General features: G+C 36.7%; 1 long non-coding RNA gene across 1 annotated transcript; it reads left to right on the forward strand.

Annotated features, from left to right (window-relative positions):
• Positions 1–2,207: 2,207 nt before the first annotated feature.
• Positions 2,208–4,168, forward strand: LOC120298182. Its single transcript, XR_005553988.1, has 3 exons — positions 2,208–2,620; positions 3,135–3,212; positions 4,068–4,168. It is a non-coding gene; the product is annotated as an uncharacterized LOC120298182 (long non-coding RNA).
• The last annotated feature ends 17,022 nt before the right edge of the window (positions 4,169–21,190 follow it).

Consider the following 21,190-nt stretch of genomic DNA (forward strand, 5'->3'; position numbering starts at 1 on the left):
ACTTATGTTTCCAAAAAGATGTCATTTATGGTTTGTACCCTACAGAGTTATATCAGCTATTGTTTGCCTAGGGCTCAGGGAAACACACAATTTGGTTTTTGTATGCAACTGTATATTAAAATAAGCTTGTCATGGATTGACTTCTACAGAAATGTACATTGGCACTTAGGTTTTGGGGTTTTTTAGAACTGAGCAACACTTTGAAGGACTGTTCTATTTGGAAATCAGCATAGTCCCTCTCCTTCTGAAGGACAATGTAGCTTGGCCACATTGCTTTATTTCACATCATTCTGAAGTATTGTCCAGCATATCTAGTAGCCAGAAGATGTTTGTTCTTATGCGTGGCATACTCAAAATGCCAGAGATGACTCATAACAGCCTAATAACACTAAGCTCTCATTGAAAAAGTATATTTGCCAACTTGCAAAATTACTTGAATATAATTCAAAGTTCACAGAATATCTAGGCAATTGGCTGAGTCAGGTAAATGACAAAGATTATGTGTTGTAAAATAATCTTGCATTCATTTGAGCTTGACGAACCAGATGAAGTAGAAAGAATCTATCTAGTATTAGGTCCCCCTCTGGTGAGGTGGACTGTAGTGGAAACTAGTCTGAAGTCCCAGGAGGGAGGAGCTGAAAAGCTTGGAAAATCTGATAGGAAGGAAGAGGGTTAAGACAGCTTCTCCCTAGCAGTTCTCAGACTATATCTATAGTTATGCGGCAAGATTCTGTCTATATTTGAACAACAATAAGCTACTCGGATGTAACTCAGCATGTTGTCCTTGGTTCTTTGGGGCTTGATATAGACTAATGTTTAAACCTAGTCCTTTGTGCAGCCAGAGGAGGTGAGTCATGTACACCTGGATTCAAATGAATATAGATACAGTTAGTCTGGACTTAGAAGGAAGGGATGCCAGTAGATTTGAAAGAGGTGATTTTAAAGAGAATATGTTTTAAAGAGACTGTTGATCCAGCCATATTAAATAAATTTTTCCAATCTTCTCTTTTCCAGGAAAAATAGTAAACAAGATAATGGGTGATCAATTAAAAGATTGGAAGAGGATATGCCATTAAGTCAGTCTGCTCTTAGCCAACACAGTTTGATCTTTTTTCAGGATGATTTGTCCCAAAACTGGCCTTTCAAGTTTTACAATAGTCTAACCATCTCCATAGTAAACAGTCTGTCCATCTTGCTACTGGACATTATAAACTTCTCAAGGAAGATGGGGCTTTGTATAATGTGTGCAAATCATAATAATCTGAGCTTGGTGATTTATATCTTAAATGAGAATTCTGAATTGATTTGTTCTATGATACCTTTACTTGTTTTCTTGGTTCTCCATAGTATTCTCAACAATCTTCTTCACCACCATGAGTAACCTGCTGGAAGTATAGACTCTTTGCAAACATTTCTAGTATTTTCACTCATCCTTCCCAGGAACTTTTCCCCTCTCCCTACCTGGCAGCATAACAGATTTAGAAGCAGGGGAAGAGGAGAGAGACAAAGGATTCCTAGATGAAGCAAACTATCCAGATCCTTTTGGTTAAAAAAAAAAAATGTTGGACCATGGGGCTGAAATGGCATTGATGACTTTGTGAATCATCTTATTAGGACCTAGTTGTGGAAACTGTATCCCAACCTCTAGGTGACATTTAATACCATAGACCACACTATCCTTCTGGATTATCTTCAAGAGTTGAAGACTAGAGAAATGTTTTTATGATGGAGATGAGCACATTTCCAGTCAGTATTTCTGGAAAGGAACTACCAATCCCATAATTATTCAATATGAGATACCACAGGGCTCTGCCAGTTCCTTCATGCTTTCTAAAATTTAATGAAACTTGGGAAGGGTTGAGTTCATGTAATAGGATATTATTATGTATATATGTACATATTATTTTTGGGGTTGGCAATGTTACTAGTAATTTTTTTCTACTGGAACTGTTATTGTATTTATTATAGACTCAACTTTGGGCAATTCCTAGGGTAATTTTAGTCATTATAAAAGGAAGAAAGAATTGTCCACTGAGAAACAAAAGTTATACATCGTGTTTAGCTTGTATGATAACAGCAGAACCATTATTGTACTTAAGTGATTTCCACCTAGAAGATAAATTCCAGTGTTAAAATATTCTAGCACAGAAAAGTAGGGATGAGGTTTTCTTTTTTCTTTCCATAACTTTGAAATAAGCTTAACCTATGTGACTTTGTTCAAGAAATCTACAAATGTTCTTGAAAAAAAAGTTCTTTGGAATCACCTTGAATTTGTCTCATTCCTTTGCAAAACTGCATATTTCTCAAATCTTTAAGAAGAATTGCAGCCATAATTGAGCCATTAAAGTTGAGAGGACGATAGATGGAATGGCAATATTTATTGGTTATTCTGTGATGTTTAAAAAAGTACACTTTTTCTAACAAAGTACTCTGGCATTACCTTAGAGATATTAAGCAGACTATCAAGTGAAAGCTATCCTTAATTTTTAAAAGTTTTCATATTACCATTTACCTTGACAGAATGTGATAATGGGGCAGGAATTTACACAAGAAAAAAAAATACTATTACAACACATCCTGCAAGAAAACAGTAACTTACAATGTTCCTTCTTTGGCAGAGGTATTGAACTGTATCTTTTATTATATTTGATCAATGTGCTTATGTTGCTACTTTTAGCTGAACATCTAATAGGAACAATGTGGTTTAATTGGATTAGACTTGAGTCATAAATTCTTTACATCTCTCACTAAATATGGAACAAGGAGCTCACTGGGGTTTTTCTGTTAATAGGTCCTAATATTTCCTTGAAGATCACAGCAGGTAGGAGTTAAGCAAGAATGGTCCAATAGGTTGGACTAGCTGTTATTTAATTTTCTACAATTTTCAGGAACTAGGTTATACTGGGGTAATTATTTCTCTTCCCTATAGAGTCTGACCATCAGAATTTTTTGAAGATAACTTTGGGGTTCAGTTAAAAGCAATCTCTAGGACAGCTATGACCAATCTACATTGCACTTTTCAAATAAAACTACTCACATTTCTACACCACAATTTGGCACAGTCAAAGATAGATATGGTAATATGCAGTCTTATTAAGCTATTTTAAATCCATTTCTACTTGTGCTATCTGCAGACATGGACAAGTGGCTTCAGAGTTGCTTGGAAGATTGAGATCTACTACCAAATTTCTGCATGTCCTATTTACTAACAGGTGCCATAACCAGACTTATTCTTTAAACATCAGTCCTAATTAACATTTCATTGAGTTAAGCAATGCTTATTTCTTTGCTTGAAAAAAGGCAACAAAACCACTTTTAAATCCTGAAGTTTGTACCATGACTCAACCTATTATTATTTGGGGTCAAAGTTGGAGAAGCTATTAGCTTCTTAAATTGATATAGTTTTTGATGATGTTGAGTCTTCGGATTTATTGTAATTTGGTTTTTCACTTACATAAAAAGTTGGCAGGGAAAAACTTCTCTTTATTATCCATATTTTTGTTCCTCTCAAAAGGTGTGGGTGTGGCAGCTATGAAAACATGGTACTGTGACTATCTTAAAATGAATCTGTTCATGGATATCATTTATTCATCTAACAGGGAATAAAATCAATCTATAATGGGGATGTTCAACCAGTTTTAGATTTAGAAATACTACATTACCAGCTTCCCTATTTGGAAATGCCCAGTGCAGTCATAAGCAATGGTGGCCATGGATGCCCTTTATAAGCATCACTACACCAACTGTTGATGATGGATCTTGTCTTGACTACTCATGCTTTGTTCATATTCAGATTAGATAAGTGAAAAGTGTTGTACAAGAGATCATTTTGAAATAAACGCAATGCTTTAACTGGTGCAACCATAGCTATCTGGATTTTTGCACAGCTGGCTCTTTATGGCATATAATTTCAATGTTATAATAATATAATATAATGCAATATAATGTAATATGATAGTATTGTTTTGCAGTTATACTACATTCCTATTGACTTTTATATGCTATTAGTTTTTATCTTTAAAGTTTTAAATTATATTTCCTTAATCTTCTCTTTCCTACTGGGCTAGAGTTTCCTCCTCCTCCTCCTCCTCATGTATTATATCTTTCCTTGGGATTTAATTGAAGTGTGGGAAAACAGGAAAGCTGTAGATCACAGGAAAGAAGATTGTAAGTATAGGAGTGCCACACTCTACCCATGATAATTTCTCTGCAACATTTTTCTCCTTTGGGACACATTTCAAAATCAAATGGTCATTTACCAAAATAAGTGAGAAATGTAAGGAAAAAAATGCTTGAGAATTTTTCTGCCTGGCACTAAATGTAATATTAGAGAAAGGGTAAATATAGCTGGCCTACCCCGCTCTAGCAGCACATTGAAAGGAGAAAAATGTTTTGTGCTCAGTTATTTTTTTAAAAAAATGAATTTAAAGCCTTATTAGATGGGTATTTCCAGCAACTGATTTTGAATATGAATAGAACAAAGTTGGAAGGTTTTTTTAGAGGATGAGAATTGTTCATGACATATTCTTAGTGGTTCAAGGGAAGAAACGTAAAGGGTCCTAAATGTAAAATGTAAAATTTTATGGTTAAAATGATGAAAATAGGAAAATCTTTTTTTAATTGAAAAGTTTTATAAAAGTTACAATATACACCCCAAAGCCCACCCACCCTAAACCTCCCCTCCCCCACTTCCCAGAGCTGAGTACAGGGTTACAAATATAATAATCATACTCTAACTAACATTAACCAACTATGTAAATAACCAAGTCCATAATGCGCTTTAACTCCCCTTTAATATAAATATAAACAAATTAAAAGTAAACATAATAATATAAACAAGTTAATATCCTACTTATTAAATAATACAATATCCAAATTTTTAAACAACACTAATACTAAAAATAATAATAAAACTAATAAAAATTTTACTATAATAAACTATTAATAATAATAATAATAATAATAATAATACTCTAAGATTTACTCATAAACTAGATGGAACTTTTTAGTCCCATATTTATTCTGAATATAATCTATCCATCTTCTCCAGACTGAAATGTATCTTTCTTGTGAGTGATCCTTCAGATAAGCAGAAATCTTAGCCATTTCTGCTAAATTTGACACCTTAAGCGTCCATTCTTCTATAGTAAGCAAACAATCCTTCTTCTGAAAATAAGAAAAACTTGATTAGATGCAAGGATCAAGGGTTCAGATCACTGCAAGCAATCCTAATAATTGTATCAAGGGTAAAAATTATATTCTGAGAGCAAAATAAAGTGTAATACATATGCTAGATATTAAATAGATATAAAAAAGGCAAAGCTTTCCCTGTCAATTGTGTCCAACACTAGAGTACATCTCTGTTTCTTGTTTGAGGGAGCCAGAATTATCTGAAGACAATTTCCATGGTCATGTAGCCAGCATCGCTATATGCCAAAGGTGCGTGAAATACTGTTATCTTCCCACCGAAGTAGTACCTATTAATCTACCTGCATTTGCATGTTTCAAACTGCTAGGTGGGCAGAAGCTGGGACAAGTAATGGGAGCTCATACTGTTGCATGGATCTTGAGTCTTAAACCTGGGCTGTCAGTTCTCCAGCTGATAATTTTAGCATCTTTATACAGATATACTTTCTTCCTATTTAGTGTTGGGATCTGTTTGAATTACTGTAGGAGCATAGGATACTCAAATACTTTGGCCACCTAATGAGAAGGAAGGACTCACTGGAGAAGAGCCTAAAGCTAGGAAAGATTGAGGGCAATAGAAGAATGGGATGACAGAGAATGAGGTGGCTGGATGGAGTCACTGAAGCAGTAGGAGTGAGCTTAAATGGACTCCAGAAGATGGTAGAGGACAGGAAGGCCTGGAGGAATATTTTCCATGGGGTCACGATGGGTCAGACATGACTTCGCAACTAACAACAACAAGGAGCATAGGATCACTATTCTTTAGAATCACATAGCTTTTCAGTATGTTTATCAGAAAACTACTTCCTCAGATCAAACTGAACCATCCAGTCATTTCATGTTGGTGTACAGGTAAGTAGGAATAGGAGCAATTATCAGAATCCCTTATCTTAGAACCAGAAATAGGCCTATAGTAGAAACTTGTGTTCTCACACAAATCAGAGCAGCCACTTATATCAACACAGAGGAAGTTACCTCCAAGATTTCCAACTTAGAAACATCAAAATTTACTAACACTCTTCATAAGAGAAGCAAGGTCTCCTTGCTTTTCCTTATCACCGATAACTAGAATTACAACTGGAAAAATAGACTTGAATGTCCTTTTCTTCTAGTATCATTTCTCCAATGATCTGTAGCCTTCCTGAATTCCTACAATTCGACAAGGCCATGCAGCAGTTCAGACTGAAAGAGGAGAAGCTACTTTTGAGTAGAATATCTGTTGGATAACTTGATTGTACCACCTTAAATCAACAACAGCTGCAACATCCTAGAAAAACGTGCAACTTCTTTAAGGTGCTTTGCCCACATGAAACCCACACATTTTTCCCCTTTAAATCTACTGTATATCCCAGTACTGTTCAACAATTCCATTAAGCCCAAAGGGAAGATATCCTGGCAATTAGGACCCTACATTTGAAATCCAACATTTTTACAGGTGCCATCATAGCTACTGGTATCTTGAAGAAATTCTTCCCACTGGATAATTTTAGCAGCCATGCTCCAATGCCAAAAGAAAAAAAAGAGGCCCCCCTTTTTTGGAAAGTTGTGAGGAAAATTCAGAGAACATATAAACCTTATTTTTATGTCTACAGATTTAGTTGAACTACTGAAATATTACTTGGATAAAAAAACACATACTGAGTTACACTGATGATTTGCTACCCTTTCATGACTGTTAACATCAGCTGCAGAAAATATGATCCAGAAAAAAAAATAAGTTTCAATTTTCTTCACCTTAGGGATTTTGGTTTTGCGTTTTAAGTTGCTGGAGAAGGCCAAGCTTCTGTGAAACTCATAGTGATTTCTGAGGCTGATAACTCAAGGGGGATCATGCATGCCCATGCACACAAGTATAATACTTGTCATGGATTATTTGGATGCTACCCAATTCCCCTCTTTAAAATTGCTTGTTTACATTTCTAATATGCTATTTCATAAATAGAAGTTCATAAATAGAAGATACAATATATACCAGATTCTGGAAATGTTGTTTTCTGTACATACCTTACCACATTCCCACCCATTGTGCAGCCTTACTTTATCAGCTGTTTCCATCTAAACATATTTCAGCTCTCTCTTAATTTCTTCTAGTATCCAGTTTATGGAAAACACATTCCAACCAGATTTCACATTGCTATTTATTTTTCCTTTGTTGCCTATAAGTTGGAGGTAAAGCCAGCTCTCTCAAAGACTGTATTTTCCCCCTTTTATCAGGGTGAAATTGAGGCAAATGAATGGAACTGAGCATTTACTGGCCGGATGCCCTTCCTGATGCCTATGTGGAGTTTGCAGCAAGTATTTTCTCTTTGTGCCCTGATAGAGAAACATCAATTGCTGCCTAGGATTGAACTCTCAACCTTCTGAATGGGAGGCAAGTGTCTTCATCTCTAGGCCATTGCACTCCTCCTCCTGAAGACTATATGATAGCTGGATTTTAAATGTGTAATAACACCACTATGTGTGTTGGTGTGTTTCTGTGTGTATAAAAATGGGACTTTCTCAAAGCAAATGAAGCAAAGAGGGTTTTTTTGAAAGGCATTTCTCACTCAGCCTATGTTTAACATGAATTTAATATGCTTGAGAGAAGTAGAGTAAATATATCTTCTGAAACAACCTATATTACTGCAGAAGAGATATTCAATATTTTCAAAGATGTTACATTAATAATAGTGTATTTTCATACGTAGGCACAGATACCAATTCTCATTTTATCATACAGAGGTAATAACTACATGTTTATTCTGGATAAATGGCTAAGTCTTTTCATTTATGTTTGTGATGCAACAATTTTTCTCATTGCTACCATTCTTCAAGAAAAAAAATGAAATATTGTAGAGCATTTATGTCCTAATAAGTAAACCTAGCTTTAGCACCTTATAATTTCTGGCAGCCTGGGGTTCTTTGCTGGAGACCAGCAAGTATAAGCCATCATTTAAAATGTCACACAACAACCTTAAATAATACTTCCCTGGAGCATTGTAAGACAGGGTTACAATTTCAGTTTCCCAATGCCCTTGAGAAATGTTATATTAGATTCTTTGGGATGTAAGGATGGTAGATTCTTTCTAGTGTAAGGAATGAGGCATTATTAATATTGCTTCCTATTTATGCAGTTCTTCCACCTGCTTAATGCTTATATATAATGTGCTTATATCTAGCATATTATATCTAAGAATATAGCACAAGACCTAGTTTTTTGCCACAATAACTTTGTGAATCAGGTTGGCATGGGTAAGTTATGGCTCTGAAATCATTCAGTGAGCTTCCTATCTGGTGGTTATCTGGATTTTTGCAGCCCAACTCAAAATATTTAGTTACATTAATCTGTTTAAAGCTTTAAGAGTCAGATTGGTATAGTGGTTAAGGCATCAGATTAGAAATCAGGATAATATGAGTTCTAGTCTTGACTTAAGCACAAAGTCAACTGAGAGACCTAGAGCCAATCTCTCTAACTTGGCTTTAGGAAGAAGTCAATGGCACACCATTTCTGAAATTTTGCCAAGAAATTCTGCAGGCACCAGGAGCCAAAAACTGACTTGAAAGCACACACACATTTAGACCTTTATGAGTAGCCAATATATTTATGGGTTTATCTGATCTTAATTATCTATTTGATGTTATTATTTTATTGTTGTAGTATTGTATTTAGATATTTTGTATATGACAGACTTGCAAGGATTTCAATATCACTTTTTGGGAGGAAATCAGCCAAATGATATATGTCCTCTTGCCAGATGGTTACAGTCATATGTCCCATCAATTGATAAGACAGAAGGCTAATCCAAACAAACATCACATCATAGTCACTGGTACCCCTTCCTATACATATCATGATAATTAAAGAGGCTGGATTAGGTCTGGATTCCCTAGAGGTTGACTGCCGTAAGAATCAGGACGACAGGCTAGATGGTTTAATCAGTAAGTGTTCTTCTTGTGTTCTTACTGAATACGAGTACCAAATGAGTTTGAAAGGGGGTAAAGTTTCTGTAATGTTCACTCCTATAAAGCAGCTGCCTCTAACCTTTTGGGCACCAGGGATTGGTTCCTCAGACGGGGGGGGGGGGTGTCAGGGTTTTGCATGCTACCTAGATCCCATGCATGCACAGATGAAGCTTCACTTGCTTGCATGGCCCTTGCTAATGGGCTGCAGACTGTTATCAATCCCCTGCCTAGGGATTGGGGATTCTTGCTATAAAGCACGTAGGTAAAAGTCCTCTGCTACTATGTTAACTTCATATCTTCATTTATTGCAAAGTCATGATGCTGAGGGTAAATTCGAAAGCTAAGAAGACCAGCTCAATGCCTCTTCAAATAATTTTATTTTTTTCAAGATGATTAAGAAAAAAAAAACATTTTGAGGTCATAGTATAATCATAGTTTCAAAATATCTACTTTTCACTCTAGTTTGTGAAGAGCATCAACTTTACAAATCACTCCCCAGTCTAGCTCCTAGAACAATGAATACCTGAGGTGTGAATTCTGTTGTAAAATGCTAATTCTCCTGCAAAGAAGAACTCTTTAAAAATATGCCCTGGGAAAATATGATCAGAACAAGAAAAAAGGGACAAGAATATTCAGGACTAAGGTAAAAAAACAAAAACAAAAGCAAGTATTTTCAAAATAAATATATCACACAATATAAGTTTTACAGCATGAAAACTACATAATTAATGTCTTGGGCCAATCTTGAGGGATATGAACATTAGGATTACTACCCTAATTAAATATGTTTGAATGACTATGTGTGTGCACCTTCAAATCAGTGTTGTCCTTTGAGACCACCTGGAGGGTTTGTTGGCAATAGTTTTGGAAGTGGTTTGCCTTTGCCTACTTCCTAGGGCTGAGAGAGAGTGACTGGCTTTGTACCTAAGAGAGGAAAAGAACTCTCAGTCTCCCATACCACTTCCATCCTAGTGCCATAACCACTACAGCAAACTGACTCTATTAATTAGATAGGAGTGGTACAATTAATCCTTAATGTTATCCTCAAAACAACAACATTCACCCTTATAAACAAACAGAATGAATTCACATATGCTGCTTTGTAATAAATCAACTGTTACTTTGACAGATTGATTGATTGGTGGGAAAAAATATATGGCCACCTCCACTACATAAAATAACCCTGGGTGGATAACAAATAAATTTCTAGGAGATAGAGCACAGGACTCTACCTGTAAAAAAGATGCTGAGATTCTAGAAAGAGTACAGAGAAGAGCAACAAAGATGATTAGGGGACTGGAGGCTAAAACATATGAGGAACAGTTGCTGGAATTGGGTATGTCTCATTTAATGAAGAGAAGGACGAGGGGGGACATGAGAGCAGTGTTCCAATATCTCAAGGCTTGCCACAAAGAAGAGGGAGTCAAGCTATTCTCCAAAGCTCCTGAAGGCAGGACAAGAAGCACTGGATGGAAACTAATCAAGGAGAGAAGCAACCTAGAACTAAGGAGAAACTTCCTGACAGTTAGAACAATTAACCAATGGAACAACCTGCCTCCAGAAGCGGTGAATGCTCCAACACTGGAAGTTTTTAAGAGGAGACTGGACAGCCATTTGTCCGAAATGATGTACGGTTTCCTGCCTGAGCAGGGGGTTGGACTCGATGACCTCCAAGGTCCCTTCCAACTTTATTATTATTATTACTCTTCAGAATGCTTATGAACTTTGTAATGAACTGATCTTAGATAACATAATTTACTTTTTAAAGCAAGTCAAAAAAAGAGATAAGCACAATATGAGGGATAATTTTGCTTAACATATACTGTATTGTTAATGTTTTGGCATATGTGAAAGACTAAAAATCATGGAAAGAAACAGATAATCTATACACCTTTCAACAAAATGGATGCCCATGCAACTTTATCAAAAGTACCTGATCACTAAACCCACTACAGCACAACCAACACAAGCTACAAAAAGGATAACACTGCCATACATCAAAAAAGCATCTCAGAAACAATCAAAAGACTATTACAACCACATGGTATCATTGTAGCACACAAACCAATTAAAACTCTCCAAAATATCTTAAGTAAACCAAAAGACTCAGTAGCCCCAGAAGAAAATTCAGGAGTCATCTACAATATATAGTGTAAGGACAGTAACAATCACTATGTAGAACACAAGGAAGAAGACTAACAGCGTGCAGCCATGAACACCAACTATCAGTCAGAAAACACAATATAACTCTTTAATTGCACAACACCTGAACAGACTCAATCATAGCTACAACTGGGAAACTGTAAGCATTCCAGACCTGGCTAAATCCAAAATCACTAGAAAATTCCTGGAAGCCTGGCACTCAGACAAATCAGCCATCAACGGACACATAGAGTACTATTTAAAAAAGACAATCAAAAAAACAAAATACCTCCTCGTCAGTCATCACTTCCCAGATAAGCAAAGATTAATGCTAGGATTAACATCATAAAGTTCCAACCAGGATTATCAGGAGACCAACAGTCAAGAAGCAAACAATGCTACAATCAAGGAACCACCAACTCAGACAAACAATCAAACAATAGCCTAATCAAAGAAATATATAGGACACTCCCACCAACCCTTATAGGGAAAGTCACTTGCATGTAAACAGAGAGCAAACCCCACTCTCTTCTAGCACAGATGTTGTTAAAACCACCAAATTCAGAGAGCACTAAGGACCCAATAGTCCTCCTCCTTTTTTGTTTTTAAGAAATCATCACCCCCTATAAAATAATAAAAATGGATAATCAAACAGTATTATTTCCTACATAGAAATCAGTTCCTTTAGAGATGTTTGAGGAATTCACTTTTGTTAATAAGCTAACATTACTTCTTTGTTTGTTTATCTAACTTATATGGCTGCCCATCTCACCAGAACAATTCTGGGTGGCACACACAGCAAACATATTTGGCTAAGATGCTGATCAGAAAAAAAGTAGATTTCTCTGAATTGTAGACAACTTTGTTTATTTTTGTTTAAAAATACTCATGGACATTTAACAATATGTAGATTACATATAAATAAATTATGCTTTTTGATGAAATTATTTTCATATACATTTCATGGGATGAAGTAGATTAAAATATAACTTTAAATATTATTGTTGATTTTTGTATAATGAGCAATGCAGAATAGGTTGGAATGGACTAATACATGAACAGATGGGAGCAGACCTGAAATCAGCAGATGCATCTATTTTTAAACGCCTTTTTAAAAAATTACCTTAACTGAGTGCCACGTCGAGCCTATGGCATGTAGAAGTGTTATTTTCATAATAAATGTATAATGAAAGTCATAAGTATCATAAGTCGTCTTAAGTAAAAGTTGCTTATAAGACTGAGTGACTGTCAACTGCTAATAGTGATATTATGCATGATTTAAAAATAATTATCTAAGCCACATTTTTAAAAATGCTCAAAGGAGTTATTTATTCATTCAATTATTTTAGAAGGCATATATAACTGCTGCAATTGTCAATCAATTGTGAGCAACTTACATTTTTCCTATATGTAAAACAAGGCTATAACAATAAACAAAACCAAACAAACAATAGAGGTAATTATGCATTTCTAGGCTGACATAAATAACCCCATGTAAACACCAGAGCCCCTCACTAAGGAAGATGGGCAGTTAAGAAATATAAAACATACATAAATATTATTTCACATGAGAAATCCTTTTTATCTCCCTGTTGGACTATTCTAATTTTAATAGCTTTCCCAATAAAGTTGGGACAAGCTGAATTTAGTGAGGTTCTCCCTCATTACTGAAGAAAAACTTCAGCTTAACTTTTCTTCGCCATGAAGTCCTTGACTTACTACCATAATTGGGATCAGAATTTTCATTGCTAAGCAAGGCTGCTCTTAAGTGAGTCACACCCAATTTTATGACTTTTTTGCCACAATTGTTAAGCAAATCATTGCAATTGTTAAGGGAGTCATGCAACTCTTAAGCAAAACTGTCTTCCCCTATTGCCTTTGTTGGAAGTTGGCTAGGAAGGTGTTAGGAATCCTCGCCTGCCAGCAGATCCAGCAGTCAAGTAAGATGAATTGGATGAGGGGGAAGGGTTGCCTGGGGTCACATCGGAGTCTGTGGAAGGCTCTGAGGAGCACAAAGACACAGAGCTAGATGTGACCCCGGCCCATCTACTCACACTCAGGCAGACAGACAGCTGGGTTGGGGGCCTGAACTGAGAAAAGAGGAGGAGCAGCTGGGACCTGTTCCAGATGCACGGATGTGCAGGGAGGAAAGGCACGCAGGACAGCGGAGGGCAGTGGGGCAACTCTCCAGAAAAAGTAAAAGACTTTTAAGAAGCCAGGCCCTGGCTGGGCTATAAAGAGGAGAGGCGTGGGAGGGGCTGGCTGCCAAAGGCAACTGTTCATGCTAAGGCTTGGTGCTTCTATCGTTGGATTTCTTGCCTCAGTACTCTGGAATATTTAACCATGTTTGTCGGATTTCTGTGTGTTTGAGTGATTTAAACCTTGAGCATTCCAGCTGAGAACTCAGAGACTGAATCTTGTTCGTTTCAACTGCTAAAGGACTGATTGAAGTTTTGTTCCATAAAAAAGTGTCAAAATAAAAGGGGTTTATCTTATCAAGTCCTGCCTCATTCCATGCAAAACAGTTTTTCCTTGTGAGTAAGCAATTGAGCAGTATTCGCGGAGGTTGGGACAGAACAGAAGATCCCAAATGGCAATCACATAATCCTGGGATGCAGCAACCATCCTAAATACATGGTGGTTTTCAAGCACCTGAATTTTGATCACGTATCCACGGGGATGCTACAATTAATGTGTGAGGACCTTTTATAACTCACTTTTTCAGTGCCATTATAGTTTGAATGGTTGCTAAACATATGGTAGGAAGTCAAGAATTACTGAATAAATTTAGTTTAATCACATGCTTATTTGTTTCATTTTTGTCCTGCTGCTTCTTTCTTGATATGATTAACTCAAAGAAGATTCTGCCCAGTGTCTTTTGGTCTAGGACAGTGGTTCTCAACTTGTGGGTCGGGACCCCATTTGGGGTCAAACGACCATTTCACGGGGGTCGCCAAACAACGCAGTTCACCATTTTTCCCCCTTTTCCTTAGCTGTGCTACTCCCTTTTATTCTATTGGCTTTTGAAAGCCAATAGAATAGACTCTCTTGAATAGAGTCTAATTCTATTGGCTTTCAAAAGCCAATAGGAATTGACCAGGCTGTCTCTGCCCTGCTGAGCCCGCCAAAAGTCCCATTCTGCAAATGGTGCTGCACCAGTTGAGTAGTCCTCGACTTATGTCCAGTTGAGTAGTCCTCAACTTACGACCGGTTGGGGGTCACGGCATTAAAAAGGTTGAGAACCACTGGTCTAGGACAACCCGCCACAAGCAACTTGCCATGGCCAATTCACTGCGGCCAACTTGCCATGGCCAATTTGCTGCAGCAAACTTGCTGGAACAAGAGTTACACTAATATTGAAGAAATGGTGAAACAGAATCATTTAAAAAAAGCATGCAAAAGGAGTGACAAAATGAAATGCGAATGACAAACATTAAAATATTTTTTTAATATTTTAAATAATTAAATTGAATTGTTGAATTGTCTCGTAATGAATTATCCCATGGTGAGTTAGCCATAGTGAGTTGGCTGCGGTGAGTTGGCTGTGATGAGTTGCCCCCAGCAGTGTCTTTGGATATGAGATAGGTGGCAAATAAATTTTATACATAAATACAAAAATTCCTTTTAAATGCGTGTCCCATGTGCAATTACCCAAGGTGTAAGGGTAATGGGATAACAGAGGACATGTGATTCAAGTAATCATATTGTTTAAGGCTTTAAGTAACCTTTTTGGTTGATCTCATAATTCAAAATATCATTCTTGCAAAAGGAAAAGTTTGGGTGCCACAAAACAGCACATCCAATTTAGCTTATAGTCACTTCCATTTCAGGTTTGTAAACCATTGAATTCAATTAAATTTTATTTACTACTAAAAATAGTATCTTCTCTTATGGAAAATTTTCTTCAGAAGAAGTGAAGAAACAATTAGCAACCTGTTGTGATTCCTCACCAGCCAATGGACCTGGCAGTTGAGTCTGAGGAATCAGAGAAGGAGGAGGGGCCTGGAGTGATATCAGCATCAGAGGAAAGCTTGAGGATCTCCAAGACTTATAGTCTGACAAGGAGCCTGGCCCCTCTACTTGCGCTCAGGCTAAGACACAGCTGTGCTGGGAGTCTGAGTTAGACAGTGATGAATCACAGCTGGGAAATATCCAGGATGCATGAACATGCCGGCAAGAAGAATGCAATGGGATGGCTACAAAGGCAAAGGAGAAGGCATTAGGAAGCTATGCCTTGGCTGCATAATAAAAGGGGAGGTGTGGGAGGTGCTGGTTGCCAAAGGCAACCATTTGTGTTGAGGATCGAATTTCTTTGAACTGTGTTTGTTTGCCTTGGACATTGACTCAGATCTGTGAATAATAAAAGGGGATTGGTTTTTTCCTGTGGTTCCAGCCTGCTTGTTGGAAGAGGGATTTCTCCTTGTGAGCTTAACAAGGACTCATGTGGGTTGGGACAGAACACAATCTATCCTGAAACACCATAGCAGTCCATCAGTTTGCAAATGCCTGAAGCTAGCAACAATATATAGGAGGTTTTTTTTAACTATTTATTAACAAAGAAAGTTTAGAGAAAGCAAAAAATACTTTGTCCTGGATTTAAACTGATTGCTTAAGGGCATGATGGCTCAGCAGTTAAAGACACTGAGGTTGTCAGCTGAAGAGCTGAGAGGCCAATTCAAGACCCAAACTCTATACAATGGGGTGAGTTCCCATTACTTGCCCCAGCTCCTGCCCACCTAGCAGTTAGAAAGCATGCAAATGTGAGTAGATAAATAGGTATCACTTGGTGAGAATTTAGCAGCATTCTGAGTGCCTTTGGCATATAGCCATGTTTGCCACATAACCATAGAAATTGGCTTTGGGCAAAGCTGGTTCCCTCAGCCAAGAAATGGGGATGAGCACCCTGCCCTAGAGTCAGACATGACTCTCAAAGAAAATTTTACCTTTTTAACTAAAGTTTGTTTGATACACACCTGGGCATGAGATGAACCAACCTAATGAAAGATGTACCAACCAAACCAATAGCATGGTTGGAAAAACTGATTTTTTAATTTGCCTGGAACTATGGCAACAGAGAAGTTGCAAGCCTCCACAGACAACAGTTTAGCATCAGCAAAATCCATTTCACTTGGTGGATTAAAGTTATGGATCTGTTTTAATGGGCTCCAAAACAGAAGGAGGTATTCAAATACTTAACTTACTCCCATATATGCAACTCATGCAATTGGAAATATTTGCAAAACAGCAGGCATCACAAAGTTACTGCAAAATGCTCTGGTCTTTTCTCTTTCACACACCCCTCTCTCTTTCAACTCCACAAATCCTATGTTCACAAACCACCAAAGACGTAAATAGAAAGGCAGAAACTCACAGCAATACAGCTTAACTAGACTATTACCAGTGGACAATCAAGAAGCAAAACAAGTCTCTATCTTGTTCATGAAGTGTCCATGATTCTCTCTTTTTTTGCAACTGATGGTTTCTAAAATGAAAAGAAGTTCAGAATCCTAGGAGGTTAATGTAAAATGAATAGGTTCAATTTTGCCAATTTGAGTGGACAGATAAAGGCTGAACAAAGAATGTGTCCAGATACATAGAAAGGGCATACACACCAGCCCTTTAAGACCTGGCCAGTAATAGACTCTCAGCATGAGACAAAACTGATCTGCTTCTCTTAACCTGTTGGAAAGTTACCTAAGCAGACACTTGGCTCACTCAAAAAGCCAAATTTTTTATTTTGGAAAAGGGACAGTTTAAAATAAATGAAAGGAAAAAGAGAGCCTTCTTTAAAAAAAAAGTATTGTTTTGGAGCCACCCATTTTGCATAGTGAGATGGGCAGTATATAAATTAAATACATTTTTTTTAAAAAAGAACCACCTGGAAGGGCAGAAAATTAACATTTCTCGGCTCAGTGACTGCATATTGTCTTTTCTCTGATTCCTTCCTCAATAGTGGACATTAGAGGGGATAGGTTTTCTGGAGAAAAGAGAACATGAGCAGGGAGGCAATTGGGGATTGGGTCTTCAGGTCAGTGCTGACTCCTGGTAACCACCTGAGCCAATCCCTGCAATTTACTTGGCAAGATTTTTCAGAAGTGGTTTGCTATTGTCTGCTTCCAAAGGATGACAAAGAATGACTGGCCCAAAGTCACTTTAAGCCTAAAACAAGATTAGAAGTCCCAATTTCTCAGTTTCCAGCCTGAATCCTTAACCACTGCACCAAACTGGCTCTCAATGATATAATATTTGTTAATTTATATCAAAAAATAATCATGGAAGAACAGAGAAGCAATCCAATTGTGTACCTAACTATTAAATCAGTATCATTTTCTCTGAGAGTAAATGATATTTCGCTTCTGAAGATTTGGTTTAAAACTAATTTAGTACCACAGAAAATTGCTTGATTCTACATGGATTAAACCAGGAGTGATATAAAAGAATAATTGTAGTTCAGCGTTGAACTGTAAGGTCCTTAGTACTCTCTGTTTTCTTGCAGATGTTTCATTAACAAACTAGGTAAGTGCTAGTAGGGAGGTGGACTTTGCTCTCATTTTATATATTACTGGCTTGCCCTGTCAGTCAAGGTGGTAGTGATCTTGGTGGTTCCTTGATTGGGTTGCTCTTTATTAGCTTCTTTGTCTGAGTTGGTAGTTCCTTGATTGGGGCATTGTTTGATTCAATATTGTTAATCTAATGTTAGTCTTGGTTTGAGCTTCCCTAATTTCACTTAAAAGCCCAAGTGAGAATTATTTCTCAGATGAATGGAAAACATATCTCTACAGACCAAATTATCTGGCCTTATTCTCAGCTATATCTGGCCAACTAGCTGCAAAACAAAACAAAAAAAACCCCACCACTTTCCTTGCAAGCTTAAATTTATATTTATCTCTTTACTATCTCACTTCTTTCCAGAAGCTCAAGATCTTTCACATTATTTTTATAGCACTAGTATGAGAGAGCGACTGGTCCAAAGTCAACTAATGAGTTTCTATAGCTCAAGTGGATTGAGTCTTCACAGTCTTGCATTTTAACAACACTGGTATAAACCAGATTGTTTTTTTCCTTACTGAAATGGGTGGAATTACTTTATAGTTAATAGACACTAAAGAGCTAATGCAGTTAGCTCTCATTAGCAATTCAATCAGTAATTTCTTCTTACTGCCCACGAAGGAAGCATGCTTATCTATTAAGGCTACAATGCACTCTTCCAATATGCAGGGATAAAACCTATTGAATCCACACTATTTCTGATTTGTATTACTTCTCTGAAAAACCTGATAAATGGGTGCAGCCACTTACCAAAAAGTCAAGATTCAAATTTCATGGGTTTACTCATAATAAACAAATAAACACATGACCATGAACCCTTATTATAAGACAAAATAAAAAGTTAATAGCTCTAAGTGAGCTTTGTTTCAATGATTCTCCTGTTTGAAGTACAGCAGTGGTTACAAAGGGGAAAAAAAGCAACAGAAACATTCCACCTTATCTTAAAAATATCTACATCTGTGTGGAAATCCAAAGAAACAGTCATTGTGATACTACTAAGAGCATCTGGGTTAAAAGTGAATACTTTCTTATGCAGGAATTTAAACTGAAGCAGCCATCTGCCATAGCTGCCTCATTCTAAAGGTGTACACTGACCAGTACTTTTTAAATATGCCCTAAATACACCTTTCAAATCCTTAATTCTGTGAAAGGACGAGAAACCTTTCCCACATGTAGCAAACAATTCCAGATAAAAAGATCAGAAACAAACAGTGTTTGCACAATGCGATGAACAATTCCTGTGGGAACTTTCTAACCACCTGTAAATTCCCCTTTATTTGAGATGATTCTGTGGAGCACCTGTTAACATTCAGCAATTGAGAAACAGTTGCTGAAATCATAACCATTCTCGGTAGCAGTGTTTTTCCCCCATTATATTTCTTCTCTGTATATCAGCACAGCATTAGATTTCACACTTAACATCCCAGAAAGTGAGAATGGTGATAACAGTAGCTTAACTTAGATATTAAGTTGGGAATCTATGGCTTTTCCCATCTGGTCCTTAACCTTGCTGTTAGTCTATTGCAGTATTTCTCAACCTTAGCAACTTGAAGATGTGTGGATTTGAACTTTCTGAATTTGCCAGCCAGCTATGCTTGCTGGAGCTTTCTGGGAGTTGAAGTTCAGACAGTTTCAAATTCCCACGGCTGAAAAACACTGGTCTATTGGAACAGTGACAGTAATAACTATCATCTTGAAATTCCTTATTTGGTAAACAAATAGAGAGTGATATAACGGGGGAAAATAGATATGAACTAGATTTTTTATGAAATGTTTTGCATGTGATTATATATAACACAGAAGTAGACCAAATTATGCAACTATGATATGCTTCTCTGGTTGGTCTCCAATTTTCCAACTGAAAACCTCAACAACAAAAAGTATTATAAATAACACGCTGGATTGTCAGTGACACATGGATACCAGTGTATCTACTATAAAATTTAAAAATGCTTAACTGGATAAATCCCAATGAAACTCAGTGGAGTTACTCTTGGCATTATATAAGATACAGTGTTCAGTATTTTTTGGACTACCTAGGCCAGGCATATTTGCCTGCTTCATATATGTGAAGCATTTATCTACAGGGTTCTGTAAATTTATTTACAGGATTCTGTTTTCCAGTTACCATGAAGAATCATAGAACCTTCCCATATTAACCTTATTCGTTCTTATAATTTAAGTAACTCTTATTAAAAATGGCATCAAGTTATGATTTTCAATTATGTTCATAAAGTGTTTGTGACTCAAAAGGATGTTATGGTCAGGCTAGCAGACCTACAAGTTAAGATAATGAAATAAAGCTTTAATGGCTTAGGACCTGAATATTGGAGGGACCACCTCATGCATTATTAATCTATCTGGACAATAAGTTCAACATAAAAGGCCCTATTCAAGATGCTTCAACTTTCTAAGGTCAGTTTGTACAATGGAGTCAGATTTTCTTTCCCATGAGCATTCAACTTTTTTTTAACATATTTAAATGTTTTAGAACATTTTTTAAAAAATAAGGACATGTTCAGACACGCTCAGACCTATTATTTCTTACTTCACATTCCAAACTGATTGTGTTTCAGAGGCCTTAAAGAGATATGATGAAATGCATAGAGAAGATAAGTGACCAATTTAGTCATGCTATGAACCAATCATTTTGAATTTCCACCTTGAAAGCTACTTCTGTACACACACACACGCCTGCAAACACACAACTATGAATGATCTTTCTTTGTTTTCAAGGGAATGATAAATAAGTCCTAAGGAATCACCTAGAACAGGCATGTCAAACTCACGACATTACATGATGTCTCGTGACATATCACAACTTTTCCCCCATTGACGGCAATGGAGTGGGTGCAGTTTCGGTGTGACACATCCAGCCCGAGAGCCGTCATTTTGACATGCCTGACCTAGAAGCATCATCGATTTTTAATTTTTAATTAGCATAGACTAAGTTTTATTCTAAATGGCAATAGTCCATCAGTATTCCAAAAAGGCAAGATGGTAGTTTCAGTAATATGATTTGATCCCCATCCCTTTTGTAAATGCCTCATATAACCAATCATTTCTGACTCCTCTCAGCTAGATTCTTTAATAAATAAACTGGAAATTGGATTTGATTTAGTTCTTCTTACATATCAGACAGGTTCTTACTTCATTCCTAAGGAGACTTTCTTTTTTTAAAAACTCAATCCTTAGGCTTAGATTCATGCTGAAATGTAATAATACTGTCAGTCATGTAAGTGGTGACAAAACAGCACTATCATGTGTAACAAAATGACAATCTGGTCTATCTATCTTGCAGAATTAGATATTGTCTTCCATAAATCATAATTTTCATGCATGGAAAAAGCTTTCCCCTGTTTTACTAATG

The sequence above is a fragment of the Crotalus tigris genome, unplaced genomic scaffold (genome assembly GCF_016545835.1).
Source record: "Crotalus tigris isolate CLP2741 ecotype Arizona unplaced genomic scaffold, ASM1654583v1 scf7180000017607.2124824, whole genome shotgun sequence".
NCBI classification, from domain to species: Eukaryota; Metazoa; Chordata; class Lepidosauria; order Squamata; family Viperidae; genus Crotalus; species Crotalus tigris.